This window comes from Orbicella franksi, chromosome 9, assembly GCF_964199315.1.
Source record: "Orbicella franksi chromosome 9, jaOrbFran1.1, whole genome shotgun sequence".
In the NCBI taxonomy this organism is placed as follows: domain Eukaryota; kingdom Metazoa; phylum Cnidaria; class Anthozoa; order Scleractinia; family Merulinidae; genus Orbicella; species Orbicella franksi.
Genome location: NC_138153.1, coordinates 16,188,054 through 16,199,616, shown reverse-complemented (window position 1 = coordinate 16,199,616; position 11,563 = coordinate 16,188,054). Strand labels below are relative to the sequence as shown.

At 39.3% G+C, this 11,563-nt stretch overlaps 1 pseudogene across 1 annotated transcript; it reads right to left on the bottom strand.

Annotated features, from left to right (window-relative positions):
* Positions 1-2,602: 2,602 nt before the first annotated feature.
* Positions 2,603-10,527, bottom strand: LOC145497675 (uncharacterized; annotated as a pseudogene). The gene is made up of 5 exons (XR_014050706.1): positions 9,370-10,527; positions 7,062-7,565; positions 5,965-6,158; positions 4,352-4,687; positions 2,603-3,715 (listed from the first exon to the last, which is right to left on the bottom strand). The product of XR_014050706.1 is annotated as an uncharacterized LOC145497675 (transcript).
* Positions 10,528-11,563: the final 1,036 nt, after the last annotated feature.

Sequence of the window (11,563 nt, the reverse complement as noted above, 5' to 3'; positions counted from 1 at the left end):
TCTTGCCATTTGAAAGTGTAGCTGTTTACGGGATCTCATGGTTGTTCAGCAATGTAAGGTTTTTAAGTCATCCTTCGTTTAGTCTTCTCGGGAGTTGAATTAACTGGCAATATTTTAAAATCTTCTTACGAATGTTGGCAGAAATGAGCAAATGTTGATAATATAGATGTAGACGACCGCCAGCCACTGCACGCTACTGGCTCATAGGGTACGATAGCTCAGCCAATCCAATTACAGCATTTGCATTATATGTAGTATACTAGTAGTATTCATCTAACATATATTAGTAGAATTCTACTGGTATACTAATGCAAATGCTGCACTCTGATTGGCTGAGTCATTGCACACTATCAGCCATTAGTAGAATTCTACTAGTACACTAATGCAAATGCTGCAATCTGAATGGTTGAGCTACTCGTATACTATCAGCCATTAGAATGCAGTGGCTGGAGGTCGTCTGTAAAATAACGGCGTTTTCTCGTTTTTGCGAAGTTACGGAAGAACATTTAAATACAAATGACAAGACTAAACTGAAGGACGTTCACTGTTTCGTGACTTTAAAAAAACTAGAAAATGCTCAAAAACTTGATGAGCGAGCGTACACAATAGGAAATTCCAAACGATAATTCAGTCCGCACGATTTTTCTAAAGTGTTAAGTTAAATACGATATATAAAAACAATTGGAAATGGTTAGCGGAAGAAAGTTTAAGTAAGAATTCTACTAAAACAATTAGATTATTCGCTCTTAGTTTCTATGAATTGATAGTTGATTCGGCCTTCGGCCTCATCAACTAACACCTCATAGAAATCTCGAGCTCGTAATCTAATTGTTAAATAGAAATCTCGAGCTCATAATCTAATTGTTAATTAGTTATGCAGCGCTTTCGAGTGGTCTACCATGGATTATCCCCCAAGTCACTTGTATTTTCTCGGTATATACCAAGTAAATACAAGTGGCCAGTGTAAATATTCCATGGTATACTACGAGAGAGCGTTGCATAACTATCTTATACCATGCCATAGAAAATACAGTGGACAACCCAATCAATCTGCTAAACGTGAGGCGCGTGATGGGAAGGTCGGGTGCAATACTGTCAAATATACAACGTTAACGGACTTCCTGTATTTTGATTGGCTGTATTTTCTATCGCATGGTATAAATATTCAATGTAGACAACGTTAGGACGGTGTGATTTGGAAATCTGTTGGGAGTGCATGAGGACAGTAGCTTGAGGCACTCAAATTCATAAGCTTCCACAAATTAAAGGAGTCGTATCCAAAATTGCTCTTACTAAGGTCAGAACTGAGATGCTGTTGGTAGATCAAACTTTTCGTACAGGAACAGGACTCAGTTCCCACTGTCAAAAACACCATAACATAACTCAATCCTAAGGCGTTTTATTTTCTTTTTTGCTTTGTTGCAGTTTGAAGCATCAGCTCAGAAGTACGTTGAAGCACAACTACTGGTGAAACTGGACTTTGCAAGAATATACTGAATCGATTCTAGAATATAATCTGATGTCCTTGCGACAGAAATAAAGGTTCTTTGCTCTGAGAGGTCTCCTTTGAATTTGTTTATTACCGTTTCATCCAAAAAGACTTTCATTAGATGATTTAATAAATTTATGAAAAGTAAAGTGTTTAGAAATCTTTGAAAAGTCGCCAGAAACCTTTCGCATTTAGTAAGATCCAGCATCTCGAAACATGGCGCTTCTTCGCCTTGCATTGGAAGTTTAACTTTGTTAAAACCACAAGTAATTGGAATAAAGAGTTGTTGTGGCCCAATATTATTACGATGGCAGTTGTGTCTGATGGAGTGCTAATCGAAGACGAATTCAAGTCATTTGAGTGTTCAAAGGTTATGTAGATAAGATTGATAATTGTTTCAGCAGTCATTATTACGTGTAATTGCTACGTTCATTAATTAAGAAGTGAAATTGACATGGCACCTTTAATTTAAATGCCTGTTTCCCGAGTTATTTGCCACAAAATAAAACTTAAATAAACTTCAAAAAATAACATCCAGGATCATTTTGAGGTCAAAACATCTAAAATTAAACATTTGAAGTCTCAGCACCCCTAAAGACACAAAATTGGCATAACAATAGTACAATAAAAGTAAAAACGGTAAAGCACGCAATTTGAGAGTTTCACTTCCCAGCTAACCCTCGATCGTACCAACGTCAGTAGTAAGACATAGAAGAAATATTTTGCGTTTTATGGATAACCCTCAGCTCGCTCTGCAATAGAATTTTTTATTATTATTATTATTATTATGACGTCACAGGACCCCTATCAGTCCGCCATCTTGGATTTCACAATTTTCTCAGTCTCGGCTTCACGAAAAAAAGCCCGTCAGCACAAGTCCCCTAACTTATAATGAAAACAGTTGAAAACTGCGCTGTTCAGCTCACCGTTCAGTGACAATCGATCATACAACTTGCCTTCTCAAACTCATTAATTATTCATCAAGTTCAAACAAAGAAATTTATGACCGTGACGATGTTTGAAAATCTCATCTTAATTAGCATAGATTTCTACGATTTCATTTTTCTGTTTTGTCTTAGTTTTAGTTTCAGTTGAGAAGATATATCAAACACTTTGAACACGTTTCCAAAAATTCAAAAATTTTCCACTTTGCGTCGTTTTTTCAACTCTTTTTTCGGTGTTTGGAAATGTGGTCAACCACGGTCTTTCGTGTTTGATATATTACGTCTTTGACAGCGCCAAAATTGTCGTTTTAGACCAAGAGCCGCCGGTGTTCACTCATTGTCCAAGCGAAGTCGTAAAAGATTATGCCACAACTCCTGAAATCTGAGTTGCCAGGAAGTTACCAATGAGTAACTCTGATATAAGCATATACATATTTGCGATAATACATGTCTACGGTCAAGGAAATCTAAAGAAAGACAATTTTTTTGTATATGAGAGCAATTACAGTGTCCATGTATTGCCCAATTTCAATATGCATCCCAAAAATACAATAATTTCTTTAACTTTACAGGTTATAGCTCGGAAACACTTAGAAGATATCCGACAATGTCAAATGTTCAGAAAAGATAAAACGAATAGAAATTATTTAAAGAGCAATTTACAAATTTAGACAGGGTAAACTGATAAAAGGGTAGGACCATGTTGCTCTAAATTGTACTCAGTAAAGATATAACGTTAAGAGAGCTGGCTGCCATTACATCCGTAGCGTAGTTGATAATTCTATTTCACTGAATGACATTTGTTTAAAACTTTGTATTTGTTTCGTCGACAATCTCCTCCAAGCGAATCTGATCGGCACTGGTTGCTGTAGTTGGTTGCTCGTTCAGAAACTCTACGGCTTTTGCTTCAAAGCATGCGCGATACCCCTCCCTGTGGTAAGCAGTAAACATCGCTGGCGTGAAAAATTGATTAGAGGTGGAATGTTGGGGAAAAGCTCCACACATTCCCTCGGATAGTCCCTGGCAAGCGTCCCCATGGCAACACTCACAGCAACAGAATGTCAGTCGGTCGACCTCTTTCGCATGAAGCTCCGGCCCAGACCCCCAGTTGTGCTCGTCAAGATCTTCATCAATGTCACTGAGAGCATTTCTCCACGTCATTGGTTCTACCATCTTGATTCCCTTATTTGGGTGTCTTGGAGCAATGAAAAGCACCTCAGCCTCTCCAACCTTGTGATCTTTATCTCCATCTGGGTCTTTGTCGAAATAGTCGACTTTGAACCTTGAAGGTAACGTAAGTTGATAGTAATTCTTCTCTCTGATCAGAATCTAATTTCTCAACACAATATCAGTGTACTGTAAAGGAGATAGGTTATGAGAATAAGGCAATCATCAACTAGAAAATATTGTCTTGGAACAAATTCTAGTAAAGAATTCAGGGCAGGAACAAGCGATTTTCTTTTTGAGTTTAAACCGCCTTTTTGACACCTTTGTACACTATTTACCTTTATACACTAGTAGTGGTAGTAGTAAACTTAGTTTGAGTGTCAATTGTTCCAGCGTTTCTCACACTAATTGGCGACGGTAACTAAGAACTAAGAAATATATACTAACATGTGGAAAGACGCGCCTTAAGCTAACTTAAAGCTCGAGCTCCGTCTATGTTTTACTTCCCCAGGTCAAACCTTGAGTCAAGTGGCAACCTTATTACGACAAATTGTATCAAAAGCTTGAGAAATACTTGCTGACAATACTCTAATCACGGCGTAACCATTCAAATGAATCCTATAGAGGAGAACAATTGCTTTCGTCTGACGCAATGTTTTTCTTTTAATATCTCAAAAAATGGAAATTTGAATCCTTTAACTCCCTTGGGGTCAGATAGTAGCTCTCGCAAGCTCTCAGTTTAGTCACAAACCTGTAACTCCTAGGTTGATTGCCAGGACTTCGCTCCAAAAGATTCACTCGAATGTCTTCGCTAATATCACGACCATTCAACGCAGTGAATGAACATCTCAACTTCTTTCTTGCCATTTCCAGCGCATTTAACAAGGTGCTGCAAAATTCTTGATCAGAGGCCACCCTCCCACCGTGGACAGAGATGATCTTTTTCAGCCTCAGTTTTAAAAGGGGTAAGATACCAAGATTTTCAACGTGGCCACCATCGCTTAGACGCAAAACAGGAGGAGGATTGGGCCCCTGGTTTAGTGTTTTACGAACATAGCTTATGTATGGTATGTGCACTGCAAGGTACCTGAGAACAAAAGCCATGATTACTATTGGGACTTAGAGTAAAGTAATGCAAGTGAATTAAGCTCATAACTCGTCTCCAGAATTCGACGATGGCCCGAGTAACCTTAAGGATGTTTCAATTGGTGTCGTTGAGGTGTAAACAGTGTGTAAATGGATACGAGCGAAAAGCATTTAATAAATTAAAGGCTATGACATTAAATAAATTATCTTATGCTTATCCTAGCTTGAAAGAACCAGCAACCAATAGAGGAAGACTACCAAGAATTCTTAGTCATTTAATTTAAAAAACCGGAGTTTAAAACTTCTTCTAATGGGCTGTATTTTCATTTTAACAGCCACGCTTCGAACATGTGACCTCTCCGACCTAATGCCCTTAAGGACGTTCGCGCGAACTGTTTCTGCGCATCTTTACTGCGCACGCAAATTCACACGCCACGTCATGCATAGAGCGCACGCGCTAAGTAATAACATGAACAATGATAGGGCAGATGGCCATTGCTATAGCTTTTCCTGGATTTAACGATCTTGGACGTTCGGTGATCCCTATTTTTCTTTTGTGGATCATTTTCTCTACCGATTTTGTACGTTTAGCGAAAAAATGAAGAAAATCTATTAAGAGGGGCCTGCACTGCTTAGTCGCCTCCCAAAACTATGGCGCTTATGTACATATTTGTCACATTTTATGTGACGACTCATCTACATGAGCAATTTTTCGCCTCTGAAAACTTTTATTTATCACATAAACGCTAACACGTCAGCTTTTCAGCAAACACATTTATCACATAACAATTGGCCAATTTTCCTCGTCCACCGAGCAAGTAAGAATTGTCACATAAAAAGTGCTCGTGTAGACCGGGCATTAATTCGATTCTGGGCCCCGTTTCTCGAAGGTCCCGAAAAGTTTTCGCACCTGGAAAGCAGCAGCAAAATCAGATACAGATTAATTAAAAATTGCTTTGCGGGTCCGAAAAGTTTCAAGGGCTTTCGAGAAACAGGCCCTTGGATTCCCCAACGAAATGTAGTTATTAATTAATTTGTCTTCCATTTTGACCTCAAATAAAGTAATAAAAATACCGTTTTTTTTTTTTATTTATTTATTTTGACGTCAAAATACAGGACAAATCAGAAGTTGATAAGAAGATTTACTTATAAATAGGACATTTCCCAGTTTACCTTGTGCCTCTGTTCCGAAACGAGTCCCCGAGCAAAATCTTTGATATGAAAATGCTTTTGACACAGAAGCAAAAGGAAACTCCAAAATGGCCTATTTGAGCATACCTGGCGATCTTTTCCGTCCGGCATGGCTTAGCACTACCCGTGGATACAAGCGCGCAAAGAGTCAGTACCTGGAGAATAAAGAAGAAGCCAAACACACCAATGGTGAGATAGGCGTCGTCACCAGTTTTGTAGTAATAATAGTATAAAAACACAAGTGGAGAAACCCTGAAAAGCTCAATGAGGCCTGGAAGGATCTGAAAGATAGAACAATTATTTTATCGGCGCTACATCGCAAAAACATCCGGACACCCAACTGCTCATTACGGGCGAGGGGCAGACTTAGGGGGGGGGAATTGGGTGGCTAGCCAACTCCTCTTTGGAGGAGCAAATTGGAAATTGGAAACAATCGTAGATATCATGGAAGAAATAAAGGCAATCTATCTGGACAGATATTTCGTTGTAATTTATACATTATGGCATTGCTAGTAATTCTGGTATATCAGTTTTCAACTAGGGTGCGTTCCTTTGAGGTGATCACTTAGATCATGGTGTATCAAAGGAACCGATGAATCCGTGACCAGAGTGGATGCATCGGTTCCTTTGACGCATCATGATCCGAGTGATCTTGGATCACTGATCCTGATCCAGATCACCCTAAAGGAACGCACCCTTAGATTCCAATTTTCAAATTGCCACATCCTAGGGACATGCCTCATTGATTCTGCAACCCCAAGATACCAGCTACTCCTATCCCTCTTGAAAAATCCCTGCGAGCAGTTTAGCGCTAGTGTGTCCCTTTGGTGTCCATATTAACCGGCTTTCATTGTAGATGAATAAGCAAGCAAAGAACTTCCAAATTTACAATGTTTAAAATTTAAGTCAAATTGAAGCATGAGACAGAAATACACCTGGACAAAAAATAATAACTTAGATATACTCAAGAAGTAATGGGCAATGTAGACACAAACACGTTTTAAATTTGAGTGACTAGTGTAGGGCTCAAACGGGTGTGACTTTTCCATGTAATCGCCAGGGTATAATTACCATTGCAAATTGAGTTTGCATAGAGATGCTGACCCTTCTTTGTCCCGTGAGAACGGAATCTACGTCCTTCTCATTTCATAACAGAGGATGGTTTTCAGCGAATTCACACCAACCTGAAGACACATATTGAGTGTTCTTTCTCGCCTGGGATCCCCAGGATTGACGTACCCATCGCTATTCCAAGCGTCACCTTTAAATCTTTGAACGTTTCCCGCTGGCCCCCTTCAAGGGCACCCATGTGATGGTCGACGGCAGCAGCAGATGTTGCCATGGCATCGGACAAATAAACATCCTCCGGCATCAATTTGCCTTCAAATTCGCGCTCCTGAGGAGACCTATCCAGTCTTTCAATTCCTTGCGGAGACATTATCAGAGCTTCGTAATCTGGTTCTGTCGGGGAGGTAGTGCGTCTCCATCGATTGACGACTGCATTGCTAATGTAGATCGGTTTGACGTTTTCAAGGTCTTCTAAAGTCAGCGGTCGGTCAGGGTCAAGGTTCATCGGGTTGACTCGCTTGCACGTTGGGCAGCTGAGAAAAAAGTCTCGAAACGAAATCCCAGCACAACCGCAGCGGCTGACACTCGAAGGTGTGTACAATGCCTTTTGAAGACGCCACCTTAAATCCAAGCATTGAATGTTAATTGATGAACTGCCTGTTTGACACATAAATGTGAGATTAATACTTCCTCGGGTTCAGGACACACACAAAAAAAATGAATTACCTTTTTTCGAATAATATAGCATTGTTCAAAACCTTGTTTTGTCATTTTACTTGTCAATTGTGACCGCATATGAACGGGACCCAGAGTTATTCTCCCAATTGCGAAAGTTATCTAGACCACCAGAACTCTTCCCTGATACAGTTGACTCCCGAAAATGTGAACCTTCAAGGGAAATCAAGAAAAGTTTGAGTTTTCGGGAGATGGAACACATGACCGCCGGAAAATTAGCAAATAAAACGGTGTCCGTTTCAATAAGGCTTGCTATTCTAATTATTCAGGTCTATCCTTCAGCACGGCATAAATTTAGTACCTTGTTTCAGAATAGTGGTGATCTTAATTGGGAAGTGATCTATCAAATTCCTCATGCTGTCACGCTTGACATTAAAGCAAGAGCTTTCAGTATAAATTACTAAATCGAATAATTTATACCAGCAAATCCTTATACAAAATGAAAATGATTGATTCACCCCTCTGCACTTTTTGCAAAATTTCAGATGATTCTCTCGAGCATCTTTTTTGTAGGCGTGATTTCACTGTAGCATTCTGGATGTCTGTTGTTCTTTGGCTTAAATCCTTGCACATTGCTATCGATTCTCTAAACGACTGTGACATAATTTTTGGACTGACGCAAAAAAGGTCTCATTGGTTGCTTTTAAATCATATTATCATCGCTGAAAGCTAGTTATTTACTACAGTCGTCTGAAGAGTATTTTACCATCATTGCGTCATCTCATGATAAAATTAGATCACATAGAATCCACTGAACGATCTATAACCATAACGAACAACCGACTTAAAATCCACGAAGGAAAGTGGAAGCCTCTCATTAATTAGAGATACTTTTTTGTATATTTTTTATTGAATATTTATTGTATAGACACTTTTTTCTGTATTGTTAGAAAACTTATGTAGTGTTATAAGCGTTGTAAACCTTATTGATTTATTTCCGTTTCGGGTGTTAAGTATAAGTAGTGTGAAGTAGTGTGAAGTAGTGTAGTATACAATGTGGGTGTAAATTAGTATGTAAAGTAATTAAGTAAATTACTATGTAGTGTAGAAGTGTGTGGTAGTGTAATATACAATGTAGCTGTAACTTAATGAATGTAATGTAATTATAAAAATAAATAAATAATAATAATAATAAATCCTCTGCGGGTTTGAGAAACGCAAAAAAATAAATAAATAAATAAATAAATAAAAAGAAGGCTTGCTACAGAGAACTGTAAACCTGGCACTATACTATGCCAACATACGGAGGGTTGGTATCGGACGTCGACTGTATAACGTAACACGGGGAGTAACACTAGGATCGAAAAGACCAGAGAAAGAGCGAGCGAGAAAATAGAATCGCTTTAAAAAATGGTGGCGATGAAGGGCACATCATTCCCACTCTCTTTCTCCGCCCCTCGGTCAACAATGCATGAGGGACGGTGGGAAGGATAAGTCCTTATGTGGAAGTAGGCCAAAACACAAGAGCCACCTTACAAAAAGAACACAAAGGGTAGGCTATCGGTTTATACTGCTATTTAAGTCAGTATAGGGGTCTAACTGTTAAATTTCTATGGATGGTATTAAAATGATCAGGAGGTGAGGACGGTACTTCAGGAGTGGACGTTAGACTACGAATTTATTTGTACTTATCTATCACCATCTAGAAAATATCAATACCATGGAATAAAAAGGTGAATGGCTACGTACCTATTCTAAATATGGCCAACGCGTTGTTGTAGCGTCCCTAGAAAAGGTGATATCCATAGCAAGAATCCTGATATCCACATCATCTTCATAAAGAGGTGTTCAGAGTACGGAACATAAGAAAAGGTTTCCTTGTAAATTCGATACACAATGACGTACGCCTAGAAATATATAATAACAACAAGAGTGGCGTTGCTTCTCATGACAGGAAAGGCAAACCACAGCAGGACGGATGGAAGAATGACCAAGAATTTCATCCACGTGGGTATAAACTCCAAAACGTCGTGGAAAAAGCAAGGAAGAAACACCAAGCCAAAGATAGCTCCGCATGTGGTGATCATGAAGGAAATAGCAGTTTTTATTCCAGGGAACAACAACAAAAGGAAGTATGAGAGAAATGCCAGGACTAGAGGAGCCCCAAACAAGCAAAATCTCTCAATGGCCTTTCGTTTCCGCCGTTGCAGGCATTCCTGGACAGTTTCGTTAACCAACATGGTAGAGCTGTCGCGCTTTGTTATAATTCCACCGCGTATAATATCACCTGCAAGGAAGTCAACAACGTAAGCAAGCAGAAAGGCATAGGCAAACCACAGAATAAGAGGAACCACTAGAGCTACAAACACCGGTAGACAGAACAAGATTATGCAATCAAAGATTCCATGAAGAGGCCTTTGCCAGTCGCAAAAGATGCCACTTCTTTGGCGGAGGTGATCAAAAAATTTCAGATGCCAATCCTTGTTGTCTTGCTTGTCATGGCGAAATTTCCAGTCCATGTAAGCGGAGCCTGTGTAACCGCCCCCTGACACGGCGCTCAGATAATCCAGGTTAGCGTTCCGCTGAAGCAGTCTGCGAAGGACACCAGAGCAGAAGGCCGCTGACCTTATTCCCCCTCCTGAGAACGCTAAGCCGACTTTAGCCATTGGAAAGACTACTGGATTGCTTTCCTTTCAACAGCGTAAGTTATCTAAAGGGAAAAGATTTACGAGGTTCAAGTCTGTTCTTGGCAAGTCACAACACAACTATTGGTCAGATTAAGATTTATCACTCAATCATTAACAACGATTCACTCTGCTTCCGGCCCCTTAACATAAAGTAACAGATAGTATTGCTACCCTCCCCACCCCCGTTAATTTCGATGCTATACACTCTCTTTTATAAGAATTTTTTTTTTTCTGACCCAGACTGAATATTCTTATTTTTCTGCCGATTTTAGGCTGAAAATATTCTTGTGAATATTCTTAGACTGCTATGCCGACACAACGTCCTATTATCTGTCCTATCACGACTACGACGGCGTCAAAGTAATTTTGGAGTCACATTGCAAGCGGTAATATAGCCTGATATGGCACACATAACGTCTTGCGGAAATTTTATTAGCCTCGAACATGCGCCTAGTGTTGTTTTTTGGCTAGTTCTGTGCCGTTTTGAGAAGTTTATATGGTTTGTTTAGTTCAAAACATATAATTGTTTTGTGATTACAAATTTTCAACACAAAAAATTATACCGTTTTTTCTTGGTCACCAAATGGGGGTTATAATCCCAAGCGTTCCTAGCTGAGAGTGTGGAAACTGAAATGGCGACAGGTTTACTCTTCGGGGGCAACAATTTACAGAATGCTGTGTTCTACGAAGAAAGCTTTGTGAAAGAGTCAAGCCCTATAAGCTCATCTTACATACAAAGATGTAGAGCGTTTTTTTAACTACTCAGCGTTAAATTAAATATCCTGATTTCTTTATTTGTTTTTATTGTGTACTTGTAAAGCACAATTTTATATTGCATGCAATACGAAGCCCGAGTAAACGCTCTTGGAGCGTCTAGTTCTTAAAATATTCTTAAAATTCAGTTTAATTTGCAAATTCCAGCCTCGATATTCTTACAAGATGTATTCTTTAAAAAAAAAAAAAAAAAGAACGTAGTGCAAATGGCAACTATCACAGGTAGGCCAAGCGCGAAAGACGGGCGTCCGTATACAGTACTGATGTTACGCAACGTTCTAACTGATAGGGATTTGTAAGGGAAAAACGGTTCTATTCGTAAGCCCAAGAAAATTTGAATAGTATTGAATACAATTGTACCTTCCTCGCTTCCGTTCTGTGGTTCTTTGTTTCTTGTGAGGTTTCTAGGCCGATTTATGGCTATTTAAGAGGTATTTTCACGGGTTTTTGGAACTAACCTAAATAGCCATAAATTGGCCCAG